Below are 18,159 nucleotides of genomic sequence, written 5' to 3' on the forward strand. Positions count from 1 at the left end.
ACATTCCCACACCCTTCCTACGACCCCCACTGCTCACAGGATCTCAGTTGCCAGGCCTTGGTTGAGTTCTGACTTGGACAGTTATTACCCAGTCTGATACTGTGTCTCTACCATTGTGAGTACAGAAAGGTCTAGACTCTAGACTCCAGAGTCTAGACGAACTTCACGAAAAACGCACGGGGGAGCCCTGGGGAAATCTGGAAAGCGCCTAATACAGACTGGGACTTTTCTGGTTTCTTTTCCAAAAGTTTTTCTTCTTAACTCTGTCCAAGGCTAAGACCCTCCCCTCGGTGTCGCAGTTCTGCCCCTTCCTACACACCGAAGCCCGCGCCGCGTCAGGAAGGCGGGGACTCGGGTGGCGGCGGCAAGGATCCTGCCCCTGCGCTCCTAGTCCCGCAGCCGGCGCGGTAGGTGTGCCCGCGGCGAGTGCGCCCCGGCTCCAGGCCCAGCCCTCCAACCTGAGGGCGCCCGGAGGGTGTGCGCGCCCCGGACAGCAGGGTGCGGCGGCGCGCGGTGCGTGCCAGGACGCGGACGGTGCAGAGGAAGAAGGATCGTGCCACGAAAAACCGTGCAGCTGCAGCTGCGTGCACCCTGAAGCCGGTGGGAGCCCTCGCTGCACCCGCACAGTGGTCGCTTCCAGCCAGAACCCCGCTGCTCCCTCAGGTAAGTGGCCTGGCGTCCTCTGGCCCCGGACACACTCCCCACGCGACCCAGGCTGCGCCCGCAGCGTTCCGCGACCCCTGCTAGCGCCGCGTCCCTGCAGAGGCTGCGGCAGTCAGAGCCGGGCGTCCGGAGGGTCGGGGAAAGAGGGTACCCGCTCTTGCTTTTCAGCTCTGGGAACTGAGGAGACTATAGAAGGGGGACCTCGTCGTCCTTGAGACTCAAGTGGTGCAGACCCTCACAGCTGTCCTCAGACGGACGCTGCAGTCCTGGATGCAGCTTGCGGGACTGGGGGGCGCCTCCCTGTTGGCTTACAGGACTGACTACCTACAAATCGCCGAGTCTCTTTCATTTTGCAAAACACCGCGCCTGGTTCCCAGCCCGCACCTCCCTCCTCCTGGCTGAAGTTTCTAGAGCTACGATGGGATGCGACCTTGGGCAGAGGGAGGAGGGCTGCCCTGGATCCGAGTGCTAGGCGCCGCTGTGCTAGGCACTGGCTGAGGATACTTTGCCAAGCCCGCGTGCCTCTTGGTTAGCTCCTCTCCCCTCCCCATATTCTTTAAGGTCAAATCTTTGACCCCAGAACTTTGTCGCTGCAGACTGGCCAATTAGAGACAGGGAACTGAAAAGTCCATGTGTTCTACATCCTGCTGGAACCTACTCTCATCGTGTTACCCTGGGTTGCAGAAATCCAGACTACTACTCCCCAAGCACCCTGGGATACAGACTTGTAGGATGCGGATGGGCATTTTCCAGGAGATCGAGGCTATTCCATTTCAAGTATGACCTCTGAGGCTTGTGCAAAATCCTATATACCAAACAGGGCCAAGGGAGAATCACCTGCAGCCAGTGATAGGGTTACAGCTGGGAGAGAAGGCATCTCTAGTTTAAAGTGCAATCCCGGAGGACCTACCTGAATAAGCCAAATTGGGCTCCTTAGCTTCTCAAGACAGGGCACAGAAAAGCATGTTGGTTCCCAGGGAAACAGAAGTGAGGTACACCTCAAGGAGGAGGTGTGATGTGTCTCAGGGACAGTGAGTTGCGGGAATGTTGTAGGAGCCAGGGAGGGGAAAAGCACAAAAGTTCAGAACCAGACATCAGGCAAGGTTTTCGGCTACAAAGGGAAACAGGACCGCACACTGGCCTCAGGAAGCTTGCAGTCCAGTGACCACGATGGAGTGAACCACATCACTCCGGTGTAGAGTTCTGCTGAGTTCTTTGATTCTAAACTTGGGTTCCCTGAGAACTGGAGATGGATGGGCTGGGCATCAGTTTGAAGACTGAAAGCTAACTGACTAGATGGTGGGTAGACTTTCAGATGGAAGCAGCCTGTGAGAGGACCCTGCCCAGCAGCCAAGTCCTGAGCAGGAACTGAAAGCCTTTGTTTGCCGAAGAGGACCGAAAGCCCAGTAGGCATGCCCCTTAGCTCTGCATTCCACTGGGATAATCAGCGCCTTCCATTCTCAGCCATGATGTTGGACTATCAGAGGCCCCTGTCTAGGTCAAATGTACACAGAAAAAACAGCAGCTTGACAGGAGCTTTCTACCCACACCTTTGTTAAAACTCGTGGGGTTCAGAGCAATGATTCTTTCCCATGCTGTTTCCTACGGTCACATCCAACTCAAAGTGTGCAAAAAACGTTCGCTCGGCATTCAAGGAAATAAGGCGTTGGAAGTGGTGGCTCATCCGGTCCTGTGCAGTTGGATCCATGTTTCGGGAAAGAGGGTATGGGATGGGAAGGGGGGTGCCCACGTGGTGTTACCGGACCTGGTGCCCGCCAACCTCTCTAGCCTCGTTTCTGCCTTCCCACCACTCCCTTGGCCTTCTGCAGCTGCTGTGTGCCACTCCACATGACAACTGAGGCAGTTCCTAGAACGCGTGCTGCCTGTGCACCCGGTGCTCTGTCTTCTCTGCGCTGCCACCAACTTCAACAGTAAGCTTAAGCTTCTCCACAGACGGTCTTCTTGACCACATGAGTTAAATGCTGCCTTTCCTTTGTTTCCAATGGCCTTGGGACATGTAGTTATGAGCATCAGTGTCGTGAGGACCCCTTAAGCAGGACTCTCCGGTCATATTTGAGTCGCAAGTGCCTGGTACAGAGCAAGGACACATAGAAAGTGCTCAATAGATTTGGGGGGGGGGGGAGTGATGGAAATTATCCAGTATTTTTTAATTTTTAATGGAGGAGGGATAACGTGCATGTATCTTTAAGAATCTGATGAAAATTACGGGTCCTCTTCTCCAGTGCATGTAACTTCACAATGTCGTGCATACGGTTCCCACTTAACTCACCCCATTTCCCAATCCTCGGGGCTGTAATTTTCCAGAAAACAGAGGTCAGAGAGGTGCAGTGACCGCTGAGTTCCACAGTTAGTTAAGAGCAAAGATTCCAAACTACTGACTCTCTGGCTTCAGCTCCCTCTGGTATTCCCAGCCTCTCTGGGCCACGAAGCAGCCTCGCTCTATCCCTGGCATTTCGTGAAGGCCACCATTCATGACTACAAGATGGATATCTTGGATTGTTTCAGTCCAGCATGAGCCTAAGGTAGAACCGGGGGGCGGGGGGGGAATCTTATTATGGGCAGAGTTGACAATTAAGAAGACAGATGAGCCATTCCCTGCCCTGTTTGCCCCCTCCTCCCGGCCCACAACATTCATTACTACATCTGTTTCAGCTGGGGGAGGTGCACACATACTTCAGTTATCATCTGAGCCCTGGATTGGGTCTGATGGGCCAGGCAATGAGAACAGAGGTTCATATTGGCTCCCCCACAGAGCATGCTAAGAAGGGGATAGAGCGCTTGCTTGCTGCCACCTCATGCTCCTTGCAACAAGAAGCTTGCTTGAGGCTCTCCCATTCCTGTGTGCATCTCCATTTGTTCAATTCAACCATCAAAATTGCATCATGCCTCTGTTATGTGCCAGGCACTGTGCTGGTTCCAATCTCTTACGAGTGTGTGCAAGGCATATGGTTCTGCTCTGTAGCAGAAGGAAGAGGCATCTTCACTCTTTCATGCCTAGGGAGGAAGGTAATAGATAGTATTGGATCCAAAAATGTGCTAACTCGTAAACCTCAGATCTCAGGGCTGGCACTGTAGACTAGTGGTTTGTTCCCAGCTTTGCAAGGAAGCAGAAGAATAAGACCCAGAAAAGCTGGGCTTGGCGTGCATTTCATCATCTGAAAGGGGGCCTGGACTCTCTTCCTGGTGAACGGATTTGATACCAGTACTTTCTTACTTATATTTGGAAGGTCATGCAGACACAGCTGCTGCAGATGTGCAGTCAATTCTGGGTGTGAGATAGGAGCAACTAGATATAAGAATAGTGCAAACATGTGTCCAGCCAGCACCCTCAGTCCTTACAGCCATGTTTCGGTTGGTTCCTCAAAATCTCCAGTGCACAGAGGAGGTAATGAAAGGTAGAAAGGTCGGCTGCTGTGTTTGGGATCTTGGAAGTAACACTGAGACTGAGCAGAGCTGTCTAGCCCTGGACCTCAGGCAGAGAAAACCACTCTGTGCTCTTCTTGTGGTAGAGTAAATGGAAGGAGGCTTGAAGACCAAGGGATCTGGGACAGGAGTCTGGACGCACTGCTAATCAGCAGTGTACTTAACGGCTGAAGCGGAACTTCTCTGTGCCTCGGATTGCTAATCTCCTGCGTGAAGGGTGGACTGAAAGGCTTCTGTTGGGCCTGACTGGGAATGGCTTCTGCTCTCCACAGATGAGAGAGAAGAGGGTTCCTCCTCTAGAAATACACCTGTCGTGTTTCCCAGTAAAGTAAATGTGGTCCCAGGATTTCAAGTAGGTGGTTTATGTGCTGCTCAGACAGATGTAGCTCACTGGTCCTGAAGAAAGGTATTCCTGCTTCAAGGAAAAGTGCCCACTGGCTTTTCCCCGAGGAACTTCTGACTGTCTTGCCTGCGTCTAGTCTACAAAGGGTTTTCTGGGGGTGTAAGGAAGGTTGGAGAAAACAAAAAGTCCCGGGCCCCCTCTTCAATTTTTCCCTAGAATAAAAAGAAATAAAACATATTGGCTACCAAGTATATATGAGTGTGTATAAGTAAGTATATTGTGAGTGTGTATATGTGTGTGAATGTGTGCGTCTACACTCATGTGTTGTGTATGTGTATGTGCATGCATGTATGTGTGTGCATGTGTGTGTATATGTGTGTATATTTGTGTGTGCTGAGTTTCCTTTAGTGTGTACTTCTGGAATGGGCCTGTGACATCAAGTGACAAGGGGCAGAGAGCTGTGGCATGGGGAGAATGTGTTTCATGAAGACGAAGAGTAGCCCTCGCTGCTGCTTCCCTGCCATAGCGGTATGGCCGAATGAACATCCCCTCACAGGGCAATGGCAGGGGCTCTCAGGACCCCACATGCTTCACTCATTGCCTGTGCCTTGCCTTCCACCTCAGAGGATGTAGCCAGCCTAATCCTTGGGGCAAGTTTAAAAGATACAGTTTCAAGGTGGGTGACTATAAAGTTTGACTAGGTCTACATTTACCAGTTATAATGTTAGGGTATTTCGGAGGAAGGGCATTTTATCACTTTTGATAACACTTTATCATCATTGTTTAACTTTTTATTGCATTTCAATTGATTTACTTAGTGAGCATGTGTGTGTGTGTGTGTGTGTGTGTTCACCAGTTCACCATACTCTCTTCTCCTACCATGGATATTAAACTTAGATCATCAAGCTTGATGGCACGTGCCTTTACCTTGCTAGTGCTTGAATTTCTTCTTTTTTTCCTTAAATAATTAATTTACCTTACATCCCCATGGAAGTTTCCCTCCCTCCTCCCTCTCAGTCCTCCCACTCCTCCCCCTGCCCTTCCCCCATCTACTCCTAGTGTTTGAATTTTTAACATATTGTTTTCATATGTCATTTATGGAATCTTTTAGAAAATAAATATCAAAGGTCAAGAGCCACCCTGCAGGGCTTGGAAGGGGAAGGGAGGGCAAATGGTGTCACTGGTTACCAGTGCTTGTAAGCCAGGCAGATTATAAGGGTTACTTATATTCAGCCTCCTCCACCAGAGAGCTGACTACACTAGGGTAGGGCTCTTCTGACTCGGAAGGCAGATGCCTGTAAGCCCGGAGGGAGGAAGAGAGGAGCAAGGTTAAGCAGTGTTGACATCTAAACCCAGGCTTGAGACAGGCGGGAGATGCTGTGGTGAGGGACCCACCATGGGCTCAGCAGCACCCCGCATCCCATGCTGGCCTCTCCTTCCGTTCCAGCCTTGCTTCCTGAGAACTTCTCCTCACAAGGACCTGGCAGGGGTCAGGCAGCCTGGTCATGGGGCCGTGAAGAAGGGTTATATCTGTAGAATTGGGCCTTTAAGGCAGAAAGGGTGTGAGGAGGACTCTCCAAAGGTAAGAGTAAGCTAAAACATAGATGTTTATCCTGGGGTCAACAACCCTGAATTCCCATTTACAGAATTTAAGACAAGTCTGTGAACTTGAATGTGGGGGGGTCCTTAGGAAGGATAGGGACTGGTAACATCTTTGCTTGACATTTTGTTTTCAGTTATCAGCGTTGGCAACAAACCACAGTTTGTGCCCAGTCCTCATGACACTGCCTCCCATAAAAAGAATAGATTGTTTCATATTATATTTTAGTTGCTATAGATATTGTGAAATGTTATTTATGTTGGTTGTGTTTGAGATGCCAGTGGTTGCTACATCAGCTTCTAAAATGTGTAATTTAATGAGTTAATAAAGTAAAATACATATGGCTGTATTACACACTTGGTTTTTCAAATCGTAATAATTATATTTTACATATATTGGTTTTCTTTGTAGTCAAGTTATATATTTAGTTTTATGGGCCCTAAGAAAGGGTCCATAGGCTTCACCAAAGGAGTACAGGAATAGTGAGGAGTCCTGAGAGGAAATCTCCCACCCTGGCCTTCCATATGCTTATCTATCTCCCTCTACGTAGTGGGAGGCATTCCTGAGTGGTAGTAAATTCCGCTTAATAGTTGGCAGATTCTCAAAGGCTCGGTTTGTGCTTTGGGTAGAAGGCTTTGATGCACATCCCGAAGTCAATTTTCAAAACGCAGGCACACATGGGGAAACTTGTTCAGCCATTCCCAGCAGCCCACAAACCCACCAGGCCCAGCTGTGGTGGCTTTATGATGCCTTTGCAAACCAGTCCATTGAAACAATCACCCCGGGGAAGGGTTGGCTTCCTGAGCCTTAGAGATTTTGTGCAGAGGAATTAATGACACACTTGATCAAAGGCACTTACCAGCCCTAGGAAGAAGCATCCTGGTTCTGGAATGGAGAGGATGAAGGGAGGTATCGGGAGAAGAGCAGGAGACTTGATGGCCAGATGTTGATTGTGAGGGGCCAGGAAAGGAGAGGGTCACATAGTAGCAGTACAGGAAGGCTTGGGGTTTGTTAGTTTTTATTTACTTGTTTAGAGACTGGGTCTCACTACAGAGCCCTTACAGGGTTCAGACCCTTACTTGTCCATTTCAGCTTCCTGAGTGCTGGGCTACAGGCATGGGGCACCACACCCACTTTCTGCTCCCTTCTGGAGAATGTTTAATGTTTCAGACACATTTGAACCAAGACCTTAAAGAAGAGCGAGCAACCGTCACCAGCTACCTAACAAAGTAGGGCTGTTACCCATTCTCATCATGTTGCTGAGCCCAGCGAGGTCCCAAGAGATTAAATATTTGCTTTAACCTCATTGAGCATGAAGTGGAAGGACCCAGGAGTTCAGCCCAGATCTGGCTAACGTTTGAACCCTCTACTGAAAGAAAGTCTTTTTAGGGAACAAGAGAAAAATGCTCTTGAAAAACTCGGCTGCCATCTTGCATTGGTAGGAAAACACTCATCATGCAGTGTCTTTGCCCCTACCAATCTTCTCAGCCATTTCTCTGTTCTTAGACGCCTTCCTTTCCCTTCCTTACCCTTAACCCAAGCAAGGGCATATACACTGTGGGAACAAGGACAAATTAAAAATGACAAATGCCCTGGAGTTGGGCAGAACTGGGTTCTAATTCCACCTCTGTCACCTGACTCTGACCATCTGTGAAATGAGACCAATATGGCCTCCTTTCTACACATATGCATTCTCTCTCCAGTGATTGCCGGCCTCTTGTTCATTCTCGGCACACTCACCCCTTCCCTGAACTAGACACCTGCTCAAGGGCTCTATCACCCAGGGCTTCTTTTCTTCCTCTCTTTGCACCTGCTTCTTTCTTCCTCCCTCCCTGCCCCTTTTGTACAATGGTGCCAATGCTCACTTTCTGGGGTCACAGCACTCCAAGCAATGTATGTTGTTGAAGGTGGAAGGAACCTCCTTGTTTGCCTAAACTACCTCCTCATTCATTCCATGAGGATGCTGAGGACCATCGAGGAAAGGTACAGGCGTGGGTTGCACAGGGCCCGAGTGATTAAGCCTCTCGTTCCAGCTCCTTGCCCTACCCTCCAGGGTGGCAATGTGTCTTTCATACTGTTGTGTAGAGTGGTATTTTGGGTACAGGTTCATTCAAAGAACATTTTTTCCCCCTGCAGATCCAGGCTTGTGTCCCTTTACCCGGGCCCAAGGTGAACCATTTCTGGCCTAATCTTCTTTCTTTATCTTTACCTCTGTCTCTCAGCATTTTCAACCACCAAATGGAGCCCTGCGTTAGCTAGGCCCATGGGTGATGCCCACAGCCAGAGCTGAGGCCTGACATTCCTCACAGTGGGGCCATTCCTCTGGACTACAGTGCCTTCTTCAGAGAACTATTGTTCAAATGAAGTCAACCACAGCATGGTTCTGGAAGAGCGAAAGGCCAGAGCACTTCCCTGTTAGTCAGGGTCCTACCTGTAACATGGGGTGAGAAAGATTTTTCACAGGGTACACAAAATCCTTGGCCCATATGTAACCATTAAATTAGCTAATCCCTCACAAGTTTCAAATCATCAAGATCGTTAGTGAGTTCCTTATTCTACTGGATTATATATTTACTCATCTGAGGTAGGGTCTCACTATGTAGCTCTGGCTGGTCTGGGACTTGCTATGTAAACCAGGCTGGCCTCAAAGTCACAAAGATGGCTTGCCTCTGTTTCCCAAATGCTGGGATTAAAGGCATATACTACACCCAGGTCTTCTAGGTTTTAAAAAGAATTTTGCCTATTTAAGAGATGTGACCTCTTCATTTGTTTTTGTTGTTGTTTTGTTTGTTTTCATTCTGATTATAAAGTGATTTTGAACTCCACGTTCTTGGCTTTATGGAACCACATGGATGTTTGTGTCTCTTTGGTGTGTTTGGAAGTCCTATTCTCCCAGTGTGATGGCGTTAGGATGCGGGCTTTTGGAAGGTAGCAAGAGCGGTAGAGCCCTTGTGAAGCGGGCTGCTCCGTATCAAAGGAAACCCGGAGAGCTTTCCTATTTCTCATCCTTTGTGAAGGTATAGCAAGAAGTTGGCAGCCTGTATGCTGGGTGCAGGCTTCACCAGAACTATTTTGGGCTGGTGCCCTGGTCACAGTCTTCCAGCATCTAATGGTGGGAAGGAAGTGTCTATTATATGAGCCACTCTGTGTCTGTTACAGTGGCGCTCTTACAGTGGTGCTCTGGGTGGTCCCTCTGGTGGGTCATTAAGGAAGAAGAAAGGAAGGAGACATTGAGGGATAGGCTCCTATCAAATGCTGGTTCCTGGGCCCAGAAGCCAAAAGCTTCTTGCAATGCTGGGGTGAAGAAGTCTTACTGGGGTAGGGACAGTGACTGGAACCTTTAGCCTGTAGCACAATACAGCTGTTGGAACCTAGTAGCTGGCTCTCTTTAAAAAATTGTATGTGATATTGTTTTTGCCTCTGTGTGTGTGTGTGTGTGTGTGTGTGTGTGTGTGTGTGTGTGCTATGTGTGCCCAAGGAGGAAAAAAAAATGCCCTTGAAGTAAACAGGCTGCTGTGAGTTACCATGGGTACTGGGAACCAAACACACACACACACACACACACACACACACACACACACACACACACAGGCTCTTGACTGCTAAGCCTCTGATCTGCCATTTCTTGGGGTGTCTATGACCCTGTTCTTTCTTCCCTTCCCTTGTTGTCTTTTCTTTCCTCCCTCTGTCCCCCTCACTTCCTAACAGCCATCGAACGTTGCCTGATCACGGGCACTGGGCTAGGCTGTCCACTAGGCAAGCAGTGTGTGATCCATCAGAAGAGATGGGTACTTGGAGACAGAGATACCGGGCTGTCTCATGAGGACTCTGACAGACTGAACAAACGCTGCTGGGCACAGGCATAGGGAGGGGACCCAGTGCTGTCTGATTTATACAGCTGTCCATGGGGCTGGATAGGAGTCTCAGACTAAGAAAGGAGGGGAATTCCAATTGAGGAAAAGAAGAGAGTGAGTCTACATGAAGTGCAAATCTATGGGGCACACAGAAGGCTGAAGATGGCCACAATGTCCCAGACTCACCCAAAGTCACAGCTGGCAGCAACAATATGATCCTTTTTTTCTTTCTTTCTTCCAATGTGTGAGATCCAACAGAAAGATTTCAATGTGAAGAGACCGCAGCAATCACAGCACGTGTGAGAGGTGCAAGAGAGATGCAAACTGAAGCCCAGGAGCAGTTTCTAAGGGGACCCTGGGAAAGGCGGTGCTAACTGAGGCTGGAATTATGAGTTGAATAGATGTGCCAGTGAAGCAGAGCCCTGCAGGATGCCCTAGTGGGGTAGGGGAGATGCTGGCAGCAATAGGCTGCCCAGATCCAGGTGAGGCATGGGCTGCCTTTAGGGCAGAGAAGCTGGAGGTCAGGCTAGACCTGTAGCCTGAGACCACATTTCCTATCCCACCTCTGATGCTGTGGGCCTCACCTGGTGGCATTTGTTTGCCTGTACAGTATTTTAAAAAACTATTTTTATTAATTCTTTGAGAATGTCATGCAGTGTATTTTGACCTGTACAACATTTTTTAAAAAAAGAATTCAGTCAACATTTAAAAAACAGATTTTACATAAGTCCACATTTTTACCTTTTTCTGAGGAAAGAAAAAACCTAGTGTGGAAATGCCAGCCTTGAATTAATCTCCAGAGCTATATCCTGAGGTTGAGCAATGGGTCCTCACGTAATAACTATGGTCGCACAGTCCTTCAGCTTGCCTGAAATCTTTGCACAATGTCACTTTAGAATCAATGTCATGTGCCCAGAAAGTAACAAATAATTCATTGCAGGGGAGGAGAAAGGAAATTCCAAAGGACGGGCATTGTGATCCCTTTATCAGATTGGGCAGTGAATGCCACCACTCTTTGGAGAAAGTTTGATTGTCAATAAAGAAAAAGTAAGCATTTGAGGTGGATGGGCGGGCGCCTTGGGGCCTGGGTGGACAGGAAGTGAATGGGTGGGTGTTGTACCAAGAAGGATGCAAATGGGTGGGGCCTCAGGAGAAGCACATTTGATCATATCAATTCATGGCAAATATTTCAGATAATGGAGAAAAATTCCAAACTGTAAAGAGCTGGTGAGTAGAGTTATGGGAAAGTTGGGAGCATGCTGCTCCAGACTTAGCACTGTCCTTATAAGATCTATATATAAAACCACGTCTTCAGGTAGATAGGATGGATGATGGACATTTTATAAATCAAAACGGGTCTTTACTGTGCCGATGCATGTATCCTCTGATGCTCTATTTTGAGCATCATGTCTAGGCTTGTATACGAAAAAGTCTTCCACAGGAAACACTTCTGGATGGAAAGAATGGGCTTTGAACTGTCCCCTTCCAAGCCTCAGTTTTCCTCCTCTGTGAAATGGCATTGAGAGCTCCTTCCTTCAAAGGGCCAGAGAGAAGTTTTAAAATAAAATGTGACTAACTGGCCTCAAGGCAGTTCTGGGGTTCAGCGATCCCAGCCCACTGCACCAGAGGCTAGCACAAGCCCCGCCTACATCTTCCATTCTTGGGATTCCACATTCTCCACTGTTCACCGAGCTGGGAGGGAGAGCCAGTGTGGGAGGAATTACGACTTTTCACCATGCAAAATCTTCCTTTTGGTGTTGGACAGACTTAAAATCGCAATAGTTCGTTAACAGCAGATTTCGGGTTTTGCCTGTGGTGTTTTCCCTGAACATTTTTTTTTCTTTTTTTAAATTCAGCTGAAGGAATAGTCCCAAAGCCAGGTATCTGTTCTCTGATGAAAAGGCCTGTCCTGTGTTTGCTGGCACTTGGGAGTGGGGTTGGGGTGCTTTTCTACTAGGCAGAAAGTCGGCCCCTTAGCGGAACAGAGACCTAGTGCCCTGGAGTTCCCTGTCTCTCTCTGCAGCAGGCACCTCGTCCTGCCCCCTGATTTCCTCCTCCCTTCCCCAACCAGATTTCAACAATACTTCTCCTTCCTTTTAAAATGTATTCTTATTCATTTTCACGTGTGTGTGTGTGTGTGTGTGTGTGTGTGTGTGTGTGTGTGTGTATGTGTGCCAGGGCCCTGGGTAGCCGTGATCGTCTGGAGCTGGAGTTACAGCTTGCGAGCTGCCTGCGTGGGACACATGCAGGCCCTCTAAAAAGTGACTCTTATGCTCTGAGCCATTTCTCTAGCCCAGTCCCTTTCTCTTACGTGAACCACCTTTAACAAAGCAGCTCTGCTTCCGTTACCTCATTAAGACCACTCCTAAGACTATAGTTTTAAATCAGTATTATGAGGCCAAAGAGTGAAGAAGCCAGAGAACTTTTGATATGCCTTAAACTCCAACAAACAACAACAAAAACCAACAGGCAAATCTCAGCTAAGATCTAGACTTCCTGGCTTGCAGGCCACAGGAGTCAGGCTGTATCATGTTGCTGCCTTCCTAATTGCTACCAGACATCTCCTACAGGGGTGGGGGTGGGGGTCAGTCTTAGCTCTAGGCAGTCAGGGGTTGGGGACGGTTTTAAATTGTGTATGTACATGATGGATGTTTGTAGACAAGTATGCCACAGTGCACATGCAGAAGTCGAAGGACAATTTGAGGAAATAGAATCTCTCCTTTCAACAAGTGGGTTCTGGGACCCAAACTCAGATCTTTCGGCTTAGTGGCAAGCGCCTTTGCCTACTGAGCCATCTCACTGGCCCCAGGGAAAACTCTTTGGGAGGTAGGATGTGTTTGGCATTGGTGTTCTGGGGGAGACTGGTGGAAACAAGTGGCTGGCAGAGGAAACAGAGCACAGGGGGCCAAGGGGGATGGGGGATGGGAAGTAGGGATGTCACTTGTGAATGTACAAAGCCAGGACATTCAAAGCGAAGTGGTCCCAGGATCAGTCCTATGGTCTGTCACTGGAGTCCCTGTGGATCTCTTCAAGACATTTAGATTCAGGGTAGACATCTGGTGCCTTTCTAGCCCCATTCAGCGGGACATACCCCAGAGGATGGCTTTCCCCATTCAGAGCATGTCTTCCCTTCCTTCCCACTTACTGCCAAACCTTACCAATTCTATCCCCTTTCTCTCAGAAGAGCTGCTGAGAGCTCTGCTCCTGCTTACGTCCTCCTATGGGCCTGCTACATTTGGCCTGAGTTTAATATCACTATTGCCTGGAAGACCAGCTTTTGCCAACAGCAGTATAGTTTAGGTCTCATTTGAAGCATTTAACAGAACACAAAATAACAACAGGTAGAATTAATTGTAAATATATTTAGCCTGGTATTTCCAAGGTGATTTAACGTGTACTCGACATTAAGAGAGAGAAAGAGAGGCTTGCGTTAATGTTTCATGCTAAGCCTTTTAAGCCCACCTGCAGAGCATTTTATTGAGTCTGGCCATGTTCTAGTGCTAAGGGCACAGGAAGTGGGTAGAGAGTTACGGGCTTTCATTATTAAACCAGGAAAAGTGTTGGAAAGTTTTGGGGCTCCTTTTTAATGAGTGCCTTGGGTAGGGTGGCCAGTCAATAGACCTCAGGTGTCACATGCCACAGCTACATGCTTGTTCTGGCTAGCGTGGATGACAGGATATTAATCCCCACCCCCATTTCCCAGCTCCCTCCTTTGCTATGTGTACCCTTTTCTGTGCCCTACAGTCTCCCCCAACTCCTTTGAGGTCGAGCTTCACTGTCCCATTTCTTTAACTCAGAGCAAGATCTAGGTGAAATCCGTGCCCTTTGGCCTCATCTGCTACATGACCCCACTCATATTCGTCCCAAGGACCTCTCACCCCATTCTCCTCACTGCCTGGTACAAACCTCAGCTGCTTTCCACAAGTTCCCAGATCCTACCAGACCCCTCACTCTCTGCCTTCGCCGCTCTCTGTCTTCCTAAGAGAAGGTGGATACCATGTGGCTTAGATACCCTCATCTTCACCTCAGTGTCTCTCCATCTTGCTTTTCCTTGCCAGAGATAAACTTTCAGAGTCTTCCTTCCCCACCTCCAGAAACTCTTCTCATCTCCCTGGCCTATAGGTAAAAGCCATGGACCCTGCAGCCAGAGCCTCTGGCTTCAAGGCCTAGCTCCTCCAAGTTGCCGATGTGTGAAAATCATTTAACCTCTGGCTGGGCCCACTTGGACTGCTGTTACAAACTACCATACACTGGGCGGCTTAAAAACAAATGAAGTTTGCTTCTCACAGCTGTAAAGGCTGAAAGTCCTGGATCAAAGATTTGACAGATTTGGTGACTGGTAAAGGCCACTTCCTGGCTCAGAGAAGTCATCTTCTTAGCCTGTGTGTTGACATGGCGGGAGGGCAAGGCAGCTCTTTTGAAACTCTTGCAGGGGACTTTAACCCAGTCAAGAAGGCAATTCCACCCACCAGAGAGCCCCACTCCTGATACCAGCTTGTCCAGCGGAGGATTTAACGTGAACTGGGGCACAACCCTTCCTCTACAATGCTTTTCCTGAATGAAGTTTGATTTTTGTGAAGTGTGAGATAAAATAATTAAAAGCACCCAGCTGTGGAGTCTTTATCTCAATAGAAGATTTTAATGATGAACTCAGAGGACAGCTCAGACACAGTTTTATAAGTGTTTAAAAGTAAAACCTCAGGGTAGGTAAGATGGAAATCTCAGCTGCCTCAGGGAGGAGGGAGATGGAGAATCAGAAGAGAGACATTGCACCATTTGTAAGCAGCCACAGGTGGGGAAGAGACTCAATCCAAAGTACCAGAGAAAACACACTTAAGCTCTGGCCAGCATCCAAAGGAAGAAGAAAAGAAGAGAAAGAGCAAGAGCTCAGAAAGGTGGACAGACATAACAGAACCTCCTAGCAGCTCTGTAGAGGCTGATCTGGGAGCAGAGTTTCTAGGAAGGAAAAGTATAGTATCTCATCAAAGGAATAATTATTCCTCCCATCTCTTCAGCATAGTATTTGGTGGAGTGGTCCCTTGGCTAGGTAATTGGTCTTAAGGGAGGAGACAATAACATGTGCCCACCCAGAAGTAGATTACATTCTCTTGACTAGAAGGAAAAATCTTTTCCTTAGTGGGTGTCAGTGCTACATTTGGACAGGCAGGAAGCATCCCTTCCTCTGTATTTCAGTGAAATGGAGGAGTTGGGCCAGTTAACTGAGCAGGCTGGTCCACTTCTTACGCTCCATGAATCTGCTTCTGTTTTAACTCAGAACCCACTTACTGTGTTCTCTATACACGATAAAGGCTGCTTGGCAAGGCAGAGTGAGCCCAGGAGGCATTGCCCTAGCTGTGACAAAGCTGAAGACAATTCAGGATGGCAAAGCCAACACCGGTCTTGGAACCTGGCCACTGCGGAAGGCATTAAATGCCTACACCTGCGTTTTGGATCATGGCTGCCCTTGGGTTGGTGAGATGCTCAGTGGGTGAAGTGCTCACTGGGCAAGCCAGAAAAACCTGGTTTCATCACCAGAACCCAGATGGTGGAAGGAGAGTGCTGACTCCCAAAAGGTGTCCTCTGACTTCCATGCCTGTGCTATGGCATGCAACAACTTTTAAATATATCGCCGCTGTTCCCTTGAAGAACAACAGCAACAAAAGGATCATGTAGTGAAAAGTCAGCCTGCTTGAACTTCTCACCAGACTCACTACTCTCTTCTCCTCCCTCCCCAAACCAGTTGCGGAGACTGTGCATATCTGTTAACACTCTCTAAAGGCCAGTGTCTGGGCACAGGATTCCCTCATCCCAGTCCCTTCTTCCTTCCTGCTTCTCTTATGCTAAAGGATTTAGGACTAAGCAGAGCAGACTTCCAGCCCTGCCTCCTCTGTCATCCTGCTGCCGCCCTGCATGTTGGCCGGGAATGTGAGCCCCTGAAGCCATCACGTGCTTTCTTCTCTGCCCCGTTCGTTCGTTAGGCGAACTCACTTTCATCATTCACAAGCCAGCTCAAGTTTGAGATGTCTGCATGCTCTCCTAATTCTCTCTGAAGCTTTGTCTGCTCCCTTCTCATACCAGAAGTCCTTATTTAGGGTCTCTATTTCCCATTTGGAACTGTCAGCTGCTTAAGGGAAAGAACCCCATCTTATTCTTCCACGAACCCACAGAACCTGCCCCAATGTCTGGGCCCTTGTTTCAGATAGCCAGGTGAGTGTCCACTTCTTGGAGTTTGGCCTTTGCTGCTCAGCGTTTGACTCCAGGCTCATGGGCTGTGGCAATGTTATCATCACCATCTCCAGTAGTGAGGAGATGCCCCCTGGGGCCTCCCTGGCTCTGGAGAGGGAAGCGACATGCTCCAAGGGGCTATGATGAAGACAGCCTTTATGTTTGGCTTTGTAGGCAGAGGTCGAGGTGCTCCAGAACACAAGTGGGTAAGTATGCTGGGAAGGCTCCAGGCTTCACACACATGCCAAACGCCTGCTCATGGCAAAGAAAAGGAGGCCTTGTGTGTGCTGGCAGTGCTCCTAGAGAAATAGGCCAGTTATTCTTCTGTGTTGAACATAGCTCCCTCTTTTAAAGAAGAACAGCCCCAAAGGAAAAAATCTCTCACAGGTTCTAATACATCCCACAGAGTAAATTTCAAACCACTTGCTGCCCTCAGAATATATCACGTGAATAATTAATTGAGCCAACTGCTGTATCCTTCTGGGGCATGGCTGTGTGACACGAGCAGAAGATGCAGTCCTCATCGCTTTAGTTTTGTTCCTGGTTGCCAAGGGTCTGAAAACCTCGGAAATAGGGCCTTGCTTCTTCTTTTGGGCTCCTGTTTTGAAGGCCCGACCCCCGCCTATCCCCTACCTTTGCATCTGAAGTTAGCCTGGCGCTTACCCATTCTAAGCCACTAACTTCCCTCAACTCAGGCCTTTTAGGCAATCGTGGGCAGAAGCATGACTCAATCCACCTAGTAAAAGTCCATCAGAAGCCCTCACTGCCACATCAGTTCCATCCTGTGTGATCTTTGTGACTACTGCTGACTTCCTATTCTTGCCTGCACGTTGGCTTCCAAATCTCCACATAGGAAAAAGATATTCAGTACTGGTGGGGGCGGGGGTGTCAGGCAAGAGTAAGAGGTAACAGTTTACTGCTTGCCCAGCACACAGCCCATAAATAAGAACAAAGCGACCGACCAACAATTGCCGAGCACCTACTGTTTCCCTTTGGCCCCCACCCCTGAACAACAGTGTCTTCGACACGCCAGATACAGTGGTAAGAATGGGTATGTAGCCGGACATGCTAGCTCACACCAGGAAGCCTGAGCACTTGAGAGGCTGAGGCAAGAGAGTTGCCTTGAGTTTGAGGTCAGTGTGGGCTACAGAGTGAGTTCCAGGAAGGTCTGGGTTACAGAGTGACCTATCTAAATACACACACACACACACACACACACACACAGAGAGAGAGAGAGAGAGAGAGAGAGAGAGAGAGAGAGAGAGAGAGAGAGAGAAACACACACACACACATAGACATGCACACACACACACACATAGACATGCACACACACACACACAGAGATGCACAGACACATAGATACACACACACAGATACACACACAGATGCACAAACACACACACAGACATGCACAGACACACACAGATACACACACACAGATGCACACACACAGATGCACACACACACAGATACACACACAAAGACAGATGCACACACACCCACACACCCACACACACAGATGCACAGACACATAGACACACAGATACAATACAAACAAGCTGAGGAGAAGGCTCAGTTAGAATGATGCCCACTGTGAACCTGTGTCTGGATCTCCAGTCCCTTGTAAAAAGCTGGGTGTGGTGATGCCTGTCCCATCCTAGCACCGGGGAGAAAGACACAAGAGGGCTCCTCAGGGTGCGTGCTCTGGGCAACTAATCTTGCCAAATTGGTGTGCTCCAGGTTCAGTCAGAGAGCTTGTCTCAAAAACAGTAAGGTGAAGGGTGACAGAAACACTGACCTGGCTCTCTCTCCTCCACACTCACGAGCACACACACGTACACCTAGATACCCAAAACAACAGGAACAGCCATGAAGCCATCCAAACAGCCTTAGGTAATGAGTAGGTTCTTCAGAGCTCCCTTATGGCAGGGGGAGCTGGGTCAAAAGGTAGAAAGACTCGCCCAAGGGCAAATCATCTGCAACCTTTGGAGCTCCGAGTTTAGTCAAGGTCGGCTGGGCCCCTTTCCTCC

The 18,159-nt window shown here is 48.7% G+C and overlaps 1 protein-coding gene across 2 annotated transcripts in view; it reads left to right on the forward strand.

Annotated features, from left to right (window-relative positions):
• Nucleotides 1-250: 250 nt before the first annotated feature.
• The window catches only part of Kank4 (KN motif and ankyrin repeat domains 4), a 63,440-nt gene continuing 45,531 nt past the window's right edge, over nucleotides 251-18,159 (forward strand). Inside the window, exon 1 of one of the 2 annotated variants that reach the window (XM_076934630.1) lies at nucleotides 251-663. The gene's annotated coding sequence lies outside the window, so the exon portion shown is untranslated. Of the gene's footprint in view, nucleotides 664-2,957; nucleotides 3,207-18,159 lie in introns of those variants that run through there. The other variant, XM_076934631.1, reaches the window with a different exon arrangement.

The sequence above is a fragment of the Arvicanthis niloticus genome, chromosome 5 (assembly GCF_011762505.2).
Source record: "Arvicanthis niloticus isolate mArvNil1 chromosome 5, mArvNil1.pat.X, whole genome shotgun sequence".
Lineage (NCBI taxonomy): Eukaryota > Metazoa > Chordata > Mammalia > Rodentia > Muridae > Arvicanthis > Arvicanthis niloticus.